The sequence below is a fragment of the Eublepharis macularius genome, chromosome 2, assembly GCF_028583425.1.
Source record: "Eublepharis macularius isolate TG4126 chromosome 2, MPM_Emac_v1.0, whole genome shotgun sequence".
NCBI classification, from domain to species: domain Eukaryota; kingdom Metazoa; phylum Chordata; class Lepidosauria; order Squamata; family Eublepharidae; genus Eublepharis; species Eublepharis macularius.
This window is the reverse complement of record NC_072791.1, coordinates 73484467-73505578: the sequence shown is the minus strand read 5'-3', so window position 1 is coordinate 73505578 and position 21112 is coordinate 73484467. Positions and strand designations below refer to the sequence as shown.

General features: G+C 40.0%; 1 protein-coding gene across 1 annotated transcript in view; it reads left to right on the top strand.

Moving 5' to 3' along the window:
• Positions 1-2705: 2705 nt before the first annotated feature.
• SUSD6 (sushi domain containing 6) overlaps positions 2706-21112 on the top strand; it is a 100479-nt gene continuing 82072 nt past the window's right edge. Inside the window, exon 1 of the mRNA XM_054971133.1 lies at positions 2706-3077. The gene's annotated coding sequence lies outside the window, so the exon portion shown is untranslated. The remainder of the gene's footprint in view (positions 3078-21112) is intronic.

The window sequence follows — 21112 nt, the reverse complement described above, 5'->3', positions numbered from 1 at the left end:
AAAGTAGTTCACATTTGTGTCATCAGACAGGCTTCATAATGAACAATTCTGTGGACTTACCTACTCAGTAAATGACATTAAAGTGATTCAGAAGTATTGTCATGGGCCATTGTTCATAGACAGGAATTCCTTGTGTCTTTGTTTGAAGTGTTTTAAAATAGACTTCTTTGGTTGGTAAAGGAACCAAAGTTAACTGGTTAACTCTCAAATTAACATTTTCTTCACTGGATTTGTTGACCGAAAAGAATTTTTAAAAAAATTAGGAATACAATAAAATAATAGTCTTTCTTTAAAGTGTGGTTTTTAATCTTTATCCCAGGCTCTCAAGTAAGAACTATGTTTCCAGGATACATGGTTGCACATTCTAGTTCCTGTTTCAACTTCTGATGCATGTTACCACTGAAGTTTGGTGACACAGCCAAGAGATTCATATGAGTCATTGTTTTGAAAGCAGTACATTCTGAAACATGTACACATTAGCTTTTCAAAATAAAAGATTCAAGACATTCAGTCAAATGTCATGCTTTTTTTCCTGGCAAACTTGGTTTAGATTGATCACCCTCTTGGCTTTTCATTAATCATGATACCCTTCATTGATCTGTGGTGGTAGTTCAAACAGTTTTATATATGGTGGTCGTATCATGGTTTTATAAGATGATTTTATATTTTAATTTGTTAGCTGCCTAAGTGGCTCTTATGAGGGCAGAAAGGCAGGATATAAGTTTTGTTAAATAGCCATGTTATTTCTTGGCAATACACAGAAACATAATACATCTTTAAAATATTTTTATCCCAAACATCCCAAAAGCACACCTAACAAAAGATAAAAACAAATACTACATTAAGACATATCAACTACTATAAGCTCAGTCCAGTTATATAACAAATGCAATCCACTGACAAACATATTCAAAGACTAAAACTGTGAAGCAGAATTGATGTGAAGCATAACATGAAGAATCACAGAGGCTTTCTCTGCAACGACCTAGGCGCTTGGAGGATTTTCAAGCCTGAAGCAGAGTCTGTGTCAACGTGAAAGCAAAATGGAGGAACAAGTGGAGGTCTTTCAATGCCACACAAGTGCAAGATTAAAACCTTCATAAAGAATAACCTTAGATGTTTTCACCTTGCTACTGTAAGAAATCATGAGAAATTAGCAAGCAAAGCATTTTTTAAAAAAACTCTTTCCCATGATGATCACAGCAATTTACTAACTCAAATTAAAAAAATAACTTTGATAACACAACCAACACAACAAAAATAATTCAGTGCAAACACTGACAATAATAAAAATAAGCAAGAGATAAATGCGAATCAGTATTCATTGCTGTTAAATGCTTAGGAAAGCAGATAATGTAAGCGCAAGACAAATGGTCGGCCTTGAAGGCACCACTGAGAAAGCCTTGTTTCTGGTAGCCATTTGCCTAGCCTTCAAAAACGTCTTGGAGCAGGGCCTTAGATTAAGATCTTGATTGACAAGGCAGTTTACAGGGAAGAAAGATGCAATCATACCTAGTAATTCTTAATTGAAATATATGCCACTTCCCCTTGCCCCTCCACTGCCCAATTTATTTCTCATAGTTCTGGAATAGTGAAGGTGAGGCACGTAGCAAGATTCTATTCAGGCAGGTTGGGAAAGGTACATGACTTAAACATGAAAATATCTGAATGTGGGGGGAAGATGTCAACATAGGACACCTAATCCTATACACAGGACAGGATCTTATGCAAGAGAACTTCCTGACAGAAACTGGTAGAGAATGGCAAAAGGAAAACAAGGCGGGGGGGGGGGGGAGGAAAAAGAAACGGGGGTGTAGCGGGCAGGGCTGGATTTATGCACAAACTAAGTAAACTACAGTTTACAGTTCACATTATGAGGGCCCTCTAAATACAAACATGTAAATGTTAGAATCATTTGACATTTTTAGCAATAATGCTGTAGGGCCTCTTAAATTTGACACAGTTTAGGGCCTCGGCATGTAACCCACTCCTAGTAGCAACAGGTAAGAGAACACCGGAAGTTGCCTTATGCTGTCTCGGGCCATTAGTCCATGAAGGTCATCAGCCTTGTCTGCTCTGACTGCTAGTGGCTCTCCAGGGTCCCAGACAGAGGTCTTCCTCATTTACTGCCCGAGCTTTCTAACTTGAGGTGCCCGGGGTTGTGGGATGCTCTGCCACGAGGGATGGTTTGGCCAGCGAGACTGCCTTAGTTGGCCAGGCGAGCTCACAGTACACTTGGGACACGCCAGAGACATCCAGTTGCGTGCGTGTTTGTGTATGAAGCTCCAGTTACGTACAGGATTCAGGGATGATAGTGTATCAGCGAACAATTCAAAATGCCGAAAGGTCGAAGGAATGCAAAACTAGGATCGCGCTGCGTCTGTGCACTTCTCTCCAGCACCGCCCGCCCCACGGTGGGGTTTGCTTCTCTCAGGCGACGGAGGAGAGGAGGGGGAGGAGCCGCGTCCGCTGTCCACGTGTAGGCGGGCGCCGGCCTTGTGTCCAGGCCGGCCGGCGAGCTGACTGCCGAGGCTCCTCCCTTTCCCTTCTCCGCCCTGCAGCCTCGCCCCGGCCGGCCTATCCTCCGCCCTGCTCTTCCTGCCGCAGCTCTGCGCTTGCTGTCCCTTTAAACGCTCTCCTAGGGCCGCCCCCCTTCCCCTCCTCCTCGCCAGGCCCGGCGCGTGAGCCGAGCTCGCGCTAGAGCGCAGGCAGAGCAACCTTCGAGTGGCTGTTGCTGGCGGCGGAGGAGGAGGAGGAGGAAGAGAAAGAGAAGCAGCCGCGGCAGAATTGGCGGAAGCAACAGCGGCGGGACTGGCAGGGGGGTTGTGGCTCGCGCGGCGGACGCCTCTGCTGCTGCGCTCGGCTGGGTCTCTGCGGCCGCGGATGCTGCCTTCGCTGAAGCCTGCGACGAGAGGAGTCGGCTCCCCTCCCCCGCCGTTCTCCGAGCCAGACAGCCAAGGGCACGCGGGCCTTGCAGCCGCCCGGCCTCCCAGTGCCTTGGAGTGAGGACGGGAAGAGGGGAGCCGCCCGGGAGCTTTGCCTTGCCTTTTGCTGGACCCGGTCGAGAAGGTCGCCCGGTGAGTGGTGTAGATAAAGAAGGGGCGAGCGAGGGGGGCTGGTTTGCAGCGGCTGGAGCTGAGGGGGTTGCAGGCGAGTCCACTTCTCTTCTCTCCCCCCCCCCCCCAAACTGGCTCTTTGTTAGCCAAGAGCAGCAGAGGGGAAGGTGACTGCGGGGCGAGTTATGCCGGCCAGGGGCCTGTCAGCGTCTTGGCTCTTCCTTTTCCCTCCACGCTCACCTGCTCGCAGTCGCTGGGGCGAGTGAGACTCCTTGGAGGAGGAGGTCTAAAAGAGGATGTCTTGGAAAGAAAAGAAGGGCGGAATGGTGGAGTTAAGCGTGTGTTTGGGAGGTGTCTGCGGATGGGACTTTTGGTAGGCTTCCAAGAAAACGAAGGAAACCCCCGTTGCTTGGGAAGTCTGAAAACTTGTCTGAACAAAGCTGCTGGCTGCTGCTGCCAAGCACTTCCTGGAGGATGGGCTAGTTACTAGAGCCCAGTGTCTCGATTGCGGACTTCTGTGGGACAGGGCTGCGCCCTAGCTGCGCCCCCGGTCTCGGCTGAAGAGAGCCACTGGACTGGGTGACAACGCAACACGGTCCTTGTTAATACGGCGCAGAATCCTCCCGTGGAGGTTGAGGGGGTAATGGAAAGACTTGGTTAGATTCCGGTGGCATGCCGTTTCTTTGTGTCTCAGTCTGTACTGGGTTTCCTTGAGACTGTAGTTGCTCTTAAAAAAAAAAAAGACTGACACAACTATCCCCCTCTTTTTTTTTTTTTAAAAAAAGGGGGGGTAGTTGTGTCCGTCTATTATTACCAAAAGGAAAATGGAAGAAAAATAAAATCTAGTGACACCTTAAAAAGTAACCGAGTTTATTCTGGCGTGCTTTCTTCCTTTAAAAGGTAAAGCTTTGACATCTGTATTCTCGGAAAAAATAATGTTCTTTGTTAACTGGGACAAAAGAATCAGGGTTTCAAAGATAAATTACTAAATTTAGTTTATATTCATGTCTTGCTTTGAAAATGGCCTGTAAGAAGGAGGAGTGAGGGGGGAGTGACTGAAAAGAGTAAAATTATCTGGTTCAGAGAAAGGAGTACATCATTTCATGCAATGTTCTCCTTTACTGCTTAACTTTATATAAGAATTGTTAATAGCACTGTGCTGATCCTGACTGATTCCACTAACCACTCAGATGTGTTCTATAATCAACTTAACTTGTAAAGTAGAAAAAGCCACCACAGTCTCCCATGTAATCAATTTCTCTTAGGGGAATGTATATGCAAGAACAATAGAGAATCTTTGATGCAGCCCTTTTGAATGTTTTGTTGTCAGTTGTGGTGTTAGTTTTGTAAATAGTAGTATGGCATACCTTTCCTTATGATACTATCTTGAATATTGGTGGCATGATGCTGTATGAGAAGGTATGAGAATCTTTTCTGTTCAACTTCTTGGATGACTAAAACATGATCAGTGTGGCTTTCATTATCTCAGATTGTTGCTATATGCTAATAACTTCTTAATCTCAGCTTCTTGATACTGGTGTGTGGGTGTCCATGTTTGGTATTGTGGTTAGAATGTCAGTCTAGGCTCTCTGGGAGACCCAGGTTCAGATCCCCCCTCTGCTATGGAAGCTTGCTAAGTGACTTTGGGACAGTCATACCTTCTCAGCCTGACATAATATTTTAAAAAGTTTTCTGTTGTTCAGATATACAAACAATGTCACTTTAGTTCCAGCTTTGTTAAATCTGCAGATTTTTGGCTTGGCTTGGAACAATTATTGTGCTGGTCTATATAAGGCCTGAAAGCAAGAACCACCAATAGGTGTTACAGCTTCTGTCTCAAAAGTTAGAACACACAGTTGAGTAGAGTCACTCTTGTAATTCTGCATAGGATTGTACTGTTAATCTCAGGATTCTTTTAAAATGAATATCTAAGCCTGTTGAAGTCAAGGGTGTAACTCTGTTAAGGATTGCACTGCAAATTAAGCAGGTTTAAAAGCCAGCCAGACTTATATAGATTGAATGAAACTCATTTAATACCCAATTGGAAGATTTTTATTAAATGCTTGCTTGTGTTTTTAAATTCATATTTGATTTGTAACTTTGTATCTGCTTGTGGCCTGAATTGGGCAGAAACAGGGGATGTAGAAAACCTTTGATGGCTGAAGTTATTTGAAACAGTCAGATTGAGAAGATTTAAACTGATAGTGTGTTTTTTCCTGTTCCTGTAAATACTTTATGTATTAAGGTGTTACTTAAGTAGCCTTTATTTTTCACAGTAGTTTTGCAGATTTTTAAAGGGCAAGTTTGTATGGGACAGTAATCTCAGAGAACAGCGAAAAAGCTTTTAACTAAAGTGTGAGTGTTTTGTATGCTAGTTTTGAGGTTCATCACATTTCTAAACCATCTTTTCTTTAGATGGTCCAATGTCCTCTGTTTTATGGTAGTTAAAACTATGAACTTTCAACCTGCTTCTTGGATCTTGTAGCAGCATTTGGACAATGATGATATTAAACTAACTTCACTAGTGAAAGATGCATGTCTGTTTGTTTGCATTATGTGATTTTATTGCATTCTTTTCTAATTTTGCAGTCCAGTTTAATTACATTTTAATGTTTTGTAATCTGCCTTGCATCTCTGAGGAAGAGACTAGAAATTAAGTAAACAAAGTAGGGCAAAAGTTAAATGTAAATACATACAGAGCTATAAACATTTATTACTCAGGCAAGTCCAACCTTGGTACATATATACCTATGAAATACAACACAGTGACATGAGCTGCATACTCTAAAAATACATTAACCTTACAGTTTGTAGAAATGTGGATTTATTTTCAGTTTAGGAATTATCAAAGCCTAGTGACCAGGACAAAGCTAAGACAGATCTGCAAAGTTGATTCCATCTTCTGTAGTATTCTGTTTTCTCCGTTTCTATGTCCAGGTAAAAACTGTCACTGCATCTCTGTATGAAATTCAAGAGATGCTAGCAATTAAAATGGTTAAATTCCTTCTTTCCTTAATTAACTGAACAGCATTATTTTGTAAACTGATGCCATGGATTTTTGCAGTGTGCTAGCTTCTGTTACTCTTTTTATAATCTCAGCTTTCACATACACCTCTCTGCTTCTCCAGGTTGCGCAAGGGCAGTGTGACTTTCCAAGGCTTAGTGGCCACAAAAGAGGGGTGAGTGTGCGCTAAGGACTCATTAACATGTAAATGAATATACACATACACATTAAAATCTCACAAGTAGCATTTTTATGTTGTTTAGATTATTTTATACTGCCTTTCCATGAAAAACTTGCTTAAGGCAGCTCAAAAGATAGATTCAGCACACTTATAAAAGTGGAGAATAACAAAAAACTAAAACCCAGGGATGAAAAACTCTTTTCCCCTTGCTTGGATGGCAAAAGAGAGAACATTTCACAATCATGTGTGTACTTAGGATGCCCCTCTAAATTTGGTTTGCAAGCCATGCCATTTGGGTATCATTAGGAACCTGAATCATGTGAAAGTAGCCCATATATGAAGGAAACTCTTTCATACACCAGGGCCTCCCTGTTTTCTGGAAGGCATGGTGCTATGGTGGGAAAAGGCTATATCATGGGCTTCTCACCTGAGCCACATTGTATTGACTCTTGCTTTGCAAAGGTCTCCGAAGGGGTCTGCAATCGTGTTATGGGGCTCAGATATAAATATGCATTGAATTGGGCTGCATAGACATATTACTGTTGCTCAAGGTAGAGTGGGCATTAACAACTGAATAAATGCCAAGGATGGGGCAGGAAATACAAAAAGTTTATCTTTCACTAGACAAATAGATTAGCTTTCACCAGTCAGTTCCTGATACATCTTCTCCCATATGAGACAGTCTACTGACAAAGTACTTTTCTTCTTTTTTTCATATCTCTCTTTCTCCCCCTCTAATGTCTCTGTCATGCCTTTAGCCTTGGCAGGTCCAGCCAATTCAGTCTGATGCTCAGACTTTTGGGAGATGATCCATGCTACTTGTTTACTGGTGATAACATCTCTTCGAGTTGTACAAAAATGAATGCTGTTCTTATGTGCAACACACACACACACCCGGTAGTGGTGAAGGAAAGCTCTCTGCAGATGCCTACTGGTATAGTGTTTACTGGTATGATTTTAGTTTTAGCCTAAAGGTTGGTATCCTGTTGTAGGGTGAGGGAGTATTTATTCCTAACTGTAGGAGAAAAATAACCAGGTCTAGTCCTGAAGTGATTTTACTATTTTGTATTGTTGTAATGCAACTTTTTGATGACAAGATTTGTAGGGTCAGATCAAGCACATTCATTTTCCTAGTCAAAGAATATTTAACTGGTTAAATTAACTATGTTACAGTGTAATCCTATGGACAGTCACTTCTATCTAAGCCAGGGTTTTCAATCTTAGACTGTAGTGACTCTGTACAGGATTGCAACACAGGGCTCCCTATAGGAAATTAGTATACAGACCCTACAAATCTTGTGATCTTCTCTAATACATCCCTGGTAATATGGGCCTTGTGCTACTTAAAGTCGGAGCCATAACAAATAGATATTCAAACAAAAATGGGAAGAGAGAGATCTTTCTCTTTTTTAATAGATCCCTCCCCAGTCACACCTAGTACAGCCTTTGCCTGTTGTCTTGGTGGCTGTTGGCCCCAGCATTTAGACTTTGAAGCATGGACGTGAGATTTGACAGGGTCAGCGAATGGTCTTGCTGGAGAACAGGAGGGACAGGTAGACCACTTTCCTCACAATGCCTTTGTAACTCTGCCTACAAAATGCTTTCAGTACCCCCTCTGCTAGAATAGGTTGGACCCTGAAACACCCTTCGGCCAAGTTGAATCCTGTTAAGTCTTCGTTCAAATACACAAAGACATATTCCAGTGGAGAAGGCTCCATGAAATAGAGAAAAGTGTTGGAGGAAGACTTTGTTGAAGGGAGTCATAAGATCCACCACTTAGTCGTCAAGGTGTCTTTTTGTATTTGCTTCAACAGACTAATACGCTTACCCACCTGGAATTAAAAACACTTTTTCTTTCCATAGAAAACTGCTGTGGATTATGTATAGTTAATTTTGGTTTGTGTCAGTGAGTGTAAGGGAGAAGATACTCATTTTCTGTCATTGAGCAAATAACTCAGTTGACCTATAATATGGAAATAATGATCTAAGGGAGTTGTGAGGATGAGTACAGTCTTGCAGAATACATAGTTCTGTTAATTTGCAGTATTCCTAGTAATAATATGTAACTTACAAATGCCTGCCTACATTTTTGACTTCCCTTTTTACTTTTCCCTATTCCAGTCAGTAGTAAAAACTGCAATATATTGTATAATAGTCAAATATAAGATTTAATAGCAATCAGAGCAGCAGTTTGCAGCAAAGACATAAAGAGATGTAGACTAGTTTCCAGCCCCAATATTCGTGCAGCATTCTGTACTCATTTTGATATCATCTAAAACTTGTACTCTCCTTGGTGAATTGAATTGATATTGATGTACTGCAATTGCTCTAGTAGTTATCTGGGAAGCTATGTAATGTTTCAGGAATATTTTACAGTTTCACAACTGGGCAAAATGTGTGTTTGCAGCTATTCTTTCCCAAACTAACTTTTTTTTAGATGTTGTCTCATCATTGGCAATCTGATTAAAACTTAGCATACCAGTTTCTTTACTACATGGGATACCCAAGGTACTCCTCATCAAAATTATATCTAGTTTGTTGACCAGTTCTTGTCTTTGGCTTTATTGTTACTGTCCTATGCACCCCATGTCTTTTATCTCTTTTTAAAAATAAGAGCCGATGTGGTGTAGTGCCACTCTAAAACTTACTAGGATCTGAGAGACCCAGGTTCAAATTCATACTGTGCCATGGAGACTTGCTGGGTAACTTGGGGCAGGCACACAATATTCTCTCTCTCTCTCTCTCTCTCTCTGCCCAGTCTCTCTCACTATGTGATTGTTAGGATGATAGAGCAATGTTGTATGCTATTTGGATCACCAGTGAGGAGAAAAAATGGAATGTAAATATAACAGTTAATGGTTTCTATGCAGTAAACTGAAAATTAAATTAAGAAAACTCATTGTGGTGACTGGTATTACTGTAGCATCTCTCAGCCGAAATCCAACACTTCTTCAGCTGGTGAAAAAGGGAGGAAGGGGTCCTGTTTGTCTACCCAAATAGGCTATATTTGGGATCATAAGACCTGCAGCATGAAAGTGATATGTAGGATTAGCTGAGATTGAGCAGAAAAGTTGGCTGAAACCAACCAAAAGTTTATCATTTTGCATAAGAATGTTTTGTTGTATAACAGAGAAATAAATGTGCATGAAGTTCTTGCTATTGTTCATTTATGTATAAACTTATACCATTTAATATTGGTGGATGAATTCATTCCTTAACCAGTTGCTGTCTATATTGGCCCCAATATTTAATTAAATGGAGCTTTCAAAAATAATAGTAGAACTGTGAGAAATTGATAACAACATCAACATTCAATTTATATACCACCCTTCAGGACAACTTAATGACCACTCAGAACAGTTTACAAAGTATGTCACCTACAACAAAACTCCCTGTGAGATGGGTGGGGCTGAGAGAGCTCCTAGAAGCTGTGACTGACCTAGGGTCACCAACCTGGCTTCAAGCGGAGGAGTGGGGAATCAAACCTGGTTCTGCAGATTAGAGTCCCGCACTCTTAACCACTACATCAAATAGACTAGGGTTCGAGGTTTGTTTTCTTGTTGTGGTGGTGGCAGTGATGACATCCAAATACCCCTGTATTTGTAAATAAATTACAACTCTCATCATAGCATAGGTTACAGTTAGGCTTTGTGATAGCAACAGTTAGAATATCTGTTATTTAAAATCAGAACACTGAACACTGAAAAATCATTCTGACTCATAAGTTTTGGGTGGCTCCTAGAGCCAAAGAAAATCTGTCAAAGCTTGGTATCATGACAGTATTATCTGAAAGCACCTCTGCATCTTTGGGACATCTGGCCATTTCTTCCTTTCCCAAACTTGTAAAGTGCTGAGGCCTAAATGAAATGCTAGTACTCAGGAATTTGGATCCTCTTTGAACTTGGACTATGTCTTTGACCAATGCTAGAATCAATTATATTTTACATTACATTGTCAGTACACAAACTGGGGAAGATGTAGGCTGTATGGTAACTCAAACTGCCTAAGATGACGATTGATATATACACGTGTATCATGGAAGGGGGTCACATTGACAGCTAGTATTCATATGCTGTACCTTATTGTTTTGGGAAGGGTTCTGTTATAAAACAAACTTGCAGTTGGTAATTTTATAGCAGTTGTTTACATTTTTCTCTGCCATGAAGCTGATTTTCTTCACATGGAAGGGAAGATACTGTGTTGGAAGTCTAGATAAATTAGCTTGATTTCCAATGGTATTAGTTTCTATGGGATCACATAATCCTGGTCAACTTAATTTTTTCTATCCCCCGTTCTTTTGGTGTGGATGGGGGAGAAAGCTGTGGCTGTAGGATTTTTTTCACTTACCTTGTAATATTTCTGTAGTACTAGTAATATCTAATGAAAGTTTAGTTCTTCAGAAAGTGAAGCTGTTTTGTCTATCAAAAATTAGATGATGTTGGTTGCAGCATGAAGAGAAAGTGAAAACAGGAAACTGCTAGCATATGTGTTCTGTGGTAAAGCTTATAAACAGGATATATTTTATAGAACAAAAATAGCTCAAAACTTCTAGTGGTAATAATTTTACCATAACGTCATGGTATTTTTTACAATGTTTCAGTTGTCTTTGTCCATTTTGATATATCATTCTTTGCAGGGCTTTTTTTCTGGGAAAAGAGGTGGTGGAACTCAGTGGGTTGCCCTTGGAGAAAATGGTCACATGGCTGGTGGCCCCGCCCCCTGATCTCCAGACAGAGGGGAGTTTAGATTGCCCTCCGCGCCGCTTAGCGCGGCGCGGAGGGCAATCTAAACTCCCCTCTGTCTGGAGATCAGGGGGCGGGGCCACCAGCCATGTGACCATTTTCAAGAGGTGCCGGAACTCTGTTCCTCTGCGTTCCAGCTGAAAAAAAGCCCTGATTCTTTGATATATTCTTTGACATCACAAGAGCATGGCTCGGCTATTTGACTTGGTTTTATCAAGTCAGTTCAGCACTAACAAGTAAGCTTAGGATCAGTAGCTAAACAGAGTGCATCATAGGTAGAACATTATATCATGCACAGTAATACCACCTTACTGAAAGGTGAGGACAAGAGGAGATTATAAAAGGAGATGCCGATGTTGAACTCAGCCTTCACAACAGAAGGAATAATCTTTTCTTATGTGGTGAAAAATTGCCCTTGTGAAATTAAGCGTTCTTACTGGAAAACTGCCCACCTGCCAATAAATCCACTTCATGTGCTTGAAGTGGAACATAGCAGTATTCTTGCCAACTAGTACATGGGCTTCCTTTTATAGTATGGCAAGATCATATTTATTTTGCCAATAGGGCACAAGGGAAATTTTTATAAATATCTGAGCATGAAAATACATATTGTACCTGTGTTTCTTCCAGGGTTGATGGACTGCACACAACTTATTATACTATTTTGAGTTATGGAAAATTTTGTATTGAATGCTGGAGTCTTAATTAGATGGTACAAATTCTAAAAAAAAAGGAAGCATTTAAGCTAATGACTTACGGTCTAGTCTTGTAATTTGGCCTGCAAACCAGTTTGCCCCCACTAGGTCGACATTAGTAACACATACACATTTGTTTTTCATAAAATGTTGAGCTTTTACATTTGGAAGAATGTACCTGTTTTATTTGAAAGTTGCCCAAGGAGCTGAGATTGGCAGCTTGGTTTCACAACAGCTCTGATTTGCTCAAGAACACCTAGGAAATTTCATGGCTAAATAGAAATTCTGAACACGAGTTTCTAATGTCCAGCTGTGTACTTTGTCTCTTGAATAAAACTCCTAAATGAATTCTATAAGAATTACACTACCTAGTGCAGAAAATTATACTTGAGATATTTGGAGACAGCCATGAATAGTTATAGGCACAAAACATAAATATCTCAAATTCTGGTGTCTCTTGTCTTGCTTGCTACAACATGTAGCCTTTAAATAATTTGTGTAAGCAGTAGAACAAAACACAGGCAACTTCATCTTTCCTGGCTATAATAATCAACAGTTCAATTCATAATCTGCGTATTTGTCTTTGTTGAATAATTATGTCCCATTCAAGATAGTTCTTCTAAAAGTGGACATAAAGGATTAATTAATTCCTGAAGTGACTGGTATTAATGGGGAGGGGGGGGAGCCTAGTATGTTGTCTTGAGCTCTTTGCAGAAGGAAAGGGGATAAAAGCATCATCAGTTCATTTAAGTGTCCATCTGTGGATACTTAAGTCCAGAGACTGGAGCTATGGACGGACAAAACAGATCTTTCTGCAAACCTGAGAAAAGCCTCAAATTTGCAGAAAAATATGAAATCTAAAAAACCAACCTGTCTCCCAAAAAACCGCACCAGGATATGGGGGGGGGGGTTAACCCCTCCAGAATGATAAAGCAGCATCTGTAGCTTTAAAAAATGAATGCCCTTAATGGAGATTGCTGGGCAACCACAATTGTATTGTCAGAGTTCAAGTCTTGATTTCTGACAGTAAAGGGCAGGGAGAGGGGGGAAAGGCCTTTTTCAAGACTGTTGGAGCCTTATTGAGGCCAGGCTTAGCAGCAACCACCAGATGACCTGCTACCACCCAACTTGCATGACTCACCCAGGCCAGACTGCTTGCTACTGTTCAATAGCAGCCTTTCCATGACAGTCAATGTTGTGTAGTGGTTAGAGTTTCAGATTATGATCTGAGAGACCCCAGGCCAAGTCCCTACTCTTCTGTGGAAGCTCACTGGATAATTTAGGCCAATCACACACTTGCAGCTTAAACTACTACACAGGGTTGTGAGGATGCAATGAAGACGAGGAGAATGATTAAGCTTTTTTGGCTTCCTGTTGTGGAGAAAGGTGAGCTATAAATGAAGTAAATAATAAATATAGCTGAAGATGGGGACAAGTAAAAGGTTGCTTGATGGTGGGTAGAGAGTAGAAAAGGAAGCAAGGAAAGTTGAAGATACGGGGTCTGCCATGAGGAAGGAAAGAGGAAATAGCGTGGGGGAAGGGATACAGGGGAGAGCAAGGTGCCCTCTGAAAGCCTTTACAGGTTCCCCACTGCAACTGGGCCCAGCCTGCCTGGCACTGCACAACTGGACTCAAATTGGCACTGTGCAGTTTGGCCAGGGTTCCTCTGGGGAGAGTAAGGAAGGAATGAGGGAAAACTGAAGAAAAGGGGGAGCAGCTAAAGATAGGTCTGCTGATGGATGGGAAGGAGAGAAGGAAGCAGGAAAGGGAGAGAGGCTATGGGAGCTGCCAAGGAATGTAAAGAGGAAACAATGGGGCAGGGGAAAATAAGATGCCCCCCTCATCCTTGCAGGTTTCCCACTTGTAATACATAAATTACTGAGGATGGAGGTAAAAATGTGTAATGTAGAAAAATATTCTTGGTTTTGGTTTTCTAGTCTAGCACCTAAAGGCATTGCTGTTTGGTGACTAGCAGTGCCTTATACATAAAGAGTTCCCTGACCCTGAAAAAGCAGCAATGTGAGAAGAGAATTTAGGGTGGGAAAGCATAACCTCTTTTTCTGCTTAATGCTTCTCTGTTCCATATCTCACATCAAGCACCCCTCCCCTTCCCTCAAGCTTCAAATGCATGTTTATTTCATGGGATACAGAAAATATGAGCAGCTATAGGAAGTTTATTGGGGGGGGGGTTGAGATTCTCCTGCACTGTTGCTGATTTGGATAACTGCTTCATTTGTCACAGTTGGCAAATATATGTATGTCTATGTGCTGTATATGTTTGCAGTGTACTCTGCAATATGTGAAAGGCAACTATACCTTTTGTTCTTCTTTTTTAGTGTGTCCATATTAAGGAGGCCATTGTTAATTGAAGTTCCCCACTGTGTACACGTAATGGGGTATGGGAAGATAAGTTTGCCCTTTCCACATTACAGGTACCATTGTAGTTTATTTTTTTGGTTCTCATGTTTGTTGCTATTGGAGCATAACATTAATATCCAAAGGCCACACAGCATGCATATATATGGCCTTTGGATGTGGGGTACAGAATTTTCCATGATACAATTTCCATTTCTAAAGATTCATTGTCTCGTAACATTAATAATAGATGCCTTTACAGTATTAGGCAAGCTAGACAAAGTCATAATTAATATTTTTTTCAGGTAACTATCCCTGGGAATTGTAGGACAGTGCATGAGGTTTTTTTATGATTTGTAAATGGACATAGAGAATAAAACTACAAAATATGATGTAGATCAAAAATCAAGTTATGAATTCTGATTGGCAGCGCAAGTCACATCTAAAGCTAAAATTCTTGTGTGTTTTCTCTCATGTGGAAGAAGGGATATTGTAATCTCCAATCTGATGTGGAACTAATAAGTAATACTACAAAAAGTTAGGTGCTGCTGCAGTGAGCTCCACGGAAGACTTAAATTCCATGTTTTCCCCCTTAAATTTAAACAATGTAAGAGAAGTACATGCTTATTGTATTTACATTTTGATGTAGTATTGCAACAAAAATATCCACAAAAATTTGAATTTGTTTGAAAGTGACATTGTAACGACACTTGATTTTTCCCCTAATCAGATGTTTTGGTTCTCATGTTTGTTGCTATTGGAGCATAACATTAACATGGTGTACTAACTCAGATCATGTGTTATTAAGTGCATCAGAAAAAATTCTAGGACACTGTTCTGGAAAACCCACATACCCTGGTGGCTCTGAGGGTTTGATGAACGTAAGGAAGAAGCCTAAAGAGTGCTAGCATCTAATATATCACACAGTTTAACAGTGAAGAAGTAAACTGAAAACTGTCTTAGACAGTAGGAAGACTGAGAATATAAGAATAATTTGTGCCGTACTTCTAGGGTTGCCAGCTCCAAGTTGGGAAATTCCTGGAGATCTGGGAGGTGAAACCTGGAGAAACCTGGAGAAAGTGGGGTTTGGGGAGGGAAAGGACCTTGGCATGGCATAATTCCATAGAGACCACCTCCCAAATTAGCCATTTTCTCCAGGTGAACTGATCTCTGTAGCCTGGAGACCAGTGGTAATTCCGGGAGATCTCCAGCCACTACCTGGAGGCTGGTAGCCCTACGTACTTCCCTGCTGTGACTGTATCTCTTGTCTGTCACCAGAATTGTGTGCCTCTAAAATTTATCCTGGAGTTAGGCCAGTGATTTGGACGTAGAAGAGGAGGTGATTGTTGGAATTTAAACATGGTCAACAACATACGTCCAGACTGATTTGGATGATACAAAATAATTGTGTAAATGAAATTTGCTTTTGTGTTTCTGAAACAAGACACTGGAGGCAATTTTGTAATGAAATGCAGCAGTGAAAGGCTGGTGGCCTAGAATCAGCATATCTGGAATATTTTCTGTTTGAGGATATAATACATTTTAAGAGTAAAGATTTGGAGAGGAAAGTGAAACCTGAGCCACTGAATCATTTGTTCACAAAGATGCATTGAGATGCTTCAGATGTTAGTATTTGAATTTAGTTCCACCTTATGGAATAAACTGTTCAAAGCTTTTTTTCTATTTAACATTTCTAGGTGAATTTGTATATCCTGAAACGGCTTCCTGTGGTTCTGAAAACAATGCTAGTTATGGTGGGAATTCAAAAGCAGTGCTAAAAAGAGCATGCTAATTCACTTTTATTTTCATTTTCACTGACACCTGACTAGTTTCTGCTTATTAGCATGTTACTAATAATGGAGGACAGCATGACTTTTCTATTGATTAAATGATGCAGCCCTTCCCCTCAAGCCATCACCTCCAGGGAGTCATTAAATATCAGGAAATGACCTATCTTGGTATAAGCATTGTTCTTGATCACAGGAAATAAGAACATGCTAGGTATAGGGATGAATTATCTCTTCAGTTGTCACCTGATATGTGCAGGGTGGTAATTGAATTAATGTCCTAGAATCCAGGTGTTCAAATATAAGCTTCTTAATGTTCCCTTATAATTTGGAAGTTCTTATTCTGCTTGACATTTCTGTATCCAATAATGAGGTGTGCTAGAACAGGTAACAGGGTAGCCTGAGAGATGCAGGAGAGAACTTCTTTAAGAAGTCAAGGAGGAAGGAGAATGCTACATGAATCCATGGGTTAGGTGTAGTTTGGTTAAACTGTGTGCCTTCTTACTGACCAACAGAACATAATATAAAGGAGCATTATTGGCAAATGTAGTTAAAGATAGTCCATGCAAACTGGTATGTGTCACCTGCATGATGTTGAAATATTTAAATGATTCTTTATTGGTTGGAGTTTGCTTAAAACAGATATTAAAAAGACTTCATCTTAGAAGCATTTATACATTTACAGAATAATGAAGTATTTTGAACTTACAAGAGGGGCCATCAACTTTTCAGGTTCCTGGGATTTCTCCCCAGATTTACCCTTTCTGTTCTCCTCCATATATTTTCGGAAGATAAGATGTGGTAGAGAAGAGAACTGATCTGACCTGGATCTAGGCAGGATAAGTAGGCTCTTGGAGTATATGGTCGCCAAGCCTTCATGCTGAGGGCCTAAAAGGAATCTTGACTTCTGAAGTGAGCAGAAATCAGCAGGGGGGCTGATAGGAACTGCAATCTGTCTTGTTGGCAGTGAGGTGATTTCCTCTAGAACATGGAGCATGTTTCTACTGAGATAGGAGCTTAGCTCTAACTATAAATTACCCACAGGAAGCAGATAAGTCATACATTCCTGCATCCACTTGTGTAGCACTGGCCATTGAGTTCATGAGCCTACAAGAGGAATACCTCTCTTTGGCGAATTCTGTGTCCCAAGAGATGGGAGCCAGGCATTCGTTTTTCTTGACTCCTGTCTAGCCTGTGCTTGCAGGCTGTAAAGCTGTTACAGGATGTGGGCAGACAGGAGTAGAAGTAAAAGCAACAGCTAGGGAGCTCAGCAAAAAGGCTGCATAGTGAATGTGAGCCTTCATAAAGAACCAGAGCTGTGGACTGTTGGGAGTATAAAATGCAGTTGCATTTCAAATTGCAAATTAAGCTGCAATCCATATTTAATTAGGTGCTGGAAACATTAAATTTATTAATTTTTTTAAAGAGAGAGAACTCACCAACACGTGGGTAGGGGATACTAGATTTTGAAAACAAAGTCTAAGTGGCGTTTCAGTAATTAGAATCCAGGACCATTTTGCTGTATGTTTCTCATGCACCTGTGTCTTGGATCTGAAACACTTTTCCTTACTAGGAGATCCATTATCAGATCTCATACAAAAAATAGTTACGGGATGTTGGATGTACAATGATGTTGGGGGAAGGGAGGGCTTGCCTTCTCTCTTGCAGCTGCTTTTAAAACAAATTTAATGAGACAGATGTGATCTCAAACCTCTAATGCTTTGTCTTGTCTAGTCTTATTCTCTCTGAGGATGTGTTGTCTGCCTGTCTTTTCAACTACTCCAGTGCCAAATAGATTTCATAATCAGGTAAAGCTTGCACTTTTTTTTTTTTTTTGAAAAATTTTTATTGGGTTAGGATCAATTATTTTCACATTACAATCAATTCTCCCATTTTCCAATTTCTAACCCCCTCCCTTTCCCCCCCTTTTTGTTGACTTCCAACAGTTTTCCAACCCTTTGTCCCTTTTCCCTTACTCCTTTTAAATTCCTCTATCTAACAAATGTATATTCTCCCTTTATTCTAAGCAATACTTCTTTAACTATTTTTAATACTCTGTACCCAAACTATGAGTCCTTATTTCCATATTGGATAGACAATTTATCCCATTTTTCATAATTCCAATTTCAAATATTTCTATAGATCATAAACCATATAAATCATACATTCATATAAATCAAACAATTTGACTTATACTCTATATGTTACTCATTCTATCTTCTTCTTTCTATTTTAGTTATATTTAATTACATTAATATTTCTATTCCCCTTCAATAGTAAATCTATATAACTATCATCATATAATCAATCAATTTGACTCATATATATCTTCAAATAAACATATTCAGTTTGGTACATTATACAAATCTTACCAGAAAGAAAATATTATTAGTTAATCAGTCCTTATAGTTAACCCTTATGGTTAGTTATTTTCTATCAATATTCTATTTGTTATTCTATATATATCAATCTATTAACCTAACTGCTTAGAGATTCACGTTTACCTCTTCTCCCCCCCGGTAAAGTCACCCCCCTCTACATTTTATTGTACTTCAATAGTTCTTAAACTGCCACAGTTCTCCTCCCACCTCCCATTTCTTCTCCAAATATTGTTTCAGCTTCTCCCAGTCTGTGTTAAACTGCCCTGAGTCCAGATTTCTCAGTTTTCTTGTCATCTTGTCCATTTCTGCCATATACAGCAATTTGTAGATCCAATCTTCAATAGTTGGCACTTCTTGTACTTTCCATTTTTGCGCATACAAAATTCTAGCTGCTGCCGTCATGTAAAATATCAACGTCCTATGATGGGCTGGAATTCCCTCCATTCCCAAGTTTAGTAGCAGGAGTTCTGGGTTCTTATTTACTTGAAATTGCAAAATTTCACTCATTTCTCTTATTATTTCCCCCCAGTACTGCCTAGCTACCTCACACGACCACCACATATGATAGAGGGAGCCCTCATGCTTCCTGCATTTCCAGCATTTATTAGAAGTGTTCAAATTCCCTAGCGCAATCTTCTTTGGTGTCATGTACCAACGATAGATCATTTTGTAAATGTTCTCTTTAATGCTAGTACATGTCGTTGTCTTCATTGTAGTCTTCCACAAGTATTCCCATGCCTCCATTGTTATTTCTTTATTGAAATTTATAGCCCATTTCACCATTTGTGTTTTAACTATCTCATCCTCAGTATACCATTTCAACAGTACTTGGTATACCTTAGATATTCTTTTCTTGTCCTCTTTAAGAAGGGTCTGCTCTAGTTCCGAATTCTCTGTTCGTATACCTCCCTTTACAGAGTCCGAATTATATAAATCTCTAATCTGTCTGTACTGGAACCAGTCATAATAAGGTGATAGTTCCTCCTGCGTCTTTATTCTAAGTTTAGATGCTTCAGTTCTAGTTATTTCTTTGTAAGTTAAACATTGTTGCTCATTATCAACAGCTCTCGGATCTATCACCTCATATGGAACTACCCACAAAGGGGTTCCTTCTTGTAGATAAATTCTGTACTTCTTCCAGATTGTATATAAACTTCTCCGTATATAATGATGCAGGAACATCGAGTTCACCTTTACTTTATCATGCCATAGGTATGCATGCCATCCGAATATTTTTTTGTATCCCTCTAGGGCTAGTAATTTCTTGTTCTTTAACGTCATCCACTCTTTCAACCACACTAGGCAGATTGCGTCATGGTAAAGTCTCAGATTGGGCAGTTGCATTCCGCCTCTTTCTTTCGCGTCTTGTAGAACTTTCATTTTCACTCGAGGCTTCTTGCCTGCCCATACAAAATCTGATATTTTCCTCTGCCATTTTTCGAATTGCTTAGAGTCTCTGATGATTGGTATTGTCTGTAGCAAAAACATTACTCTTGGTAACACATTCATCTTAACTGCTGCAATCCTACCCAACCATGACAAATTCAGCCTATTCCATTTAATCAAGTCTCTCTCTATCTGAATCCATAGTTTTTCATAGTTGTTTTTAAATAAGTCTATATTCTTTGCAGTCAGTTCAATTCCCAAATATTTCACCTTACTTGTTACTTCACAGTCCGTTATTTCCGTTAACAATTGTTGTTTCTGCTTAGTCATATTTTTGCATAATATCTTTGACTTCTTTTTATTAATATAAAAACCTGCCAAGTCTCCAAACTCCTTAATCTTATCTATCACTTTTGGCATGTTCTCCAATGGGTCCTCTACAATTAACATTATATCATCCGCAAATGCTCTGACCTTGTATGAATAGTCCTTTATTTTTATTCCTCGAATTTCTTCGTCTTGTCGTATTTGTATCATCAGGATCTCCAATACTAAAATGAACAACAGTGGAGACAGCGGGCAACCTTGTCTTGTTCCTTTACTTATAGTCAATTTCTTAGTCGCTTCATCGTTCACCACAATTGCTGCAGTCTGGTCTCTGTAAATTTCCTTAATTGCTCTGATGAATCTTTCTCCCAATTGTAGCTTTTCCATAGTGGCAAACATAAAGTCCCAGTTTAAATTGTCAAACGCCTTTTCAGCATCAACAAAGAAGAAACCAACCTCTTTGTCACAACGCTTGTCATAATATTCAATAGCATTAATCACTGTCCTTAAATTGTCTCTGATTTGTCTGTCTGGCAAAAAGCCTGCTTGTTCCTCCTCTATAACTTCCGAGAGCCACCCCTTCAGTCTCTCCGCCAGTATCTTCGCAAAGATTTTATAGTCGTTGTTAAGTAACGATATAGGTCTGTAGTTTTTCACATTAGTCAAGTCTTGGCCCTCTTTTGGGATCAATGATATATTCGCTTCATTCCAGGTATCTGGAATCCTTTGATCCCTTAGAACTCCATTAATCACCTTTTTTAGGAATGGTGCCAGTTCATTGGCCATTGTCTTATAAAATTTAGCCGTAAGTCCATCTGGCCCTGGCGCCTTTCCTAGATTTGCAGATTGTATTGCCTTACTTATTTCCTCCTCCGTTACTTCACTGTTCAATTTATTTCTCCAAACTTCCGAGATTACTGGAAGTTTCGTTTTCTCCAAATATGACACTATTGATTCTTTATTTATCTCTTTCTTATTGTACAGCTTAGCGTAGAATTTATAAAAGGCTCTACTAATGGTAGTCTGTTCCAAATACGTTTTATTATCTTCACAAATTTTATTTATTATTTTCTTTTCCCTTCTCTTCTTCAATTGCCATGCCAGGTACTTCCCAGGTTTATTTGCGCCTTCAAACGCTTTCTGATTCAGTCTTTTAAGGTTCCACTCCAATTCTTTGTTACTCATTGCTGTTAACTGT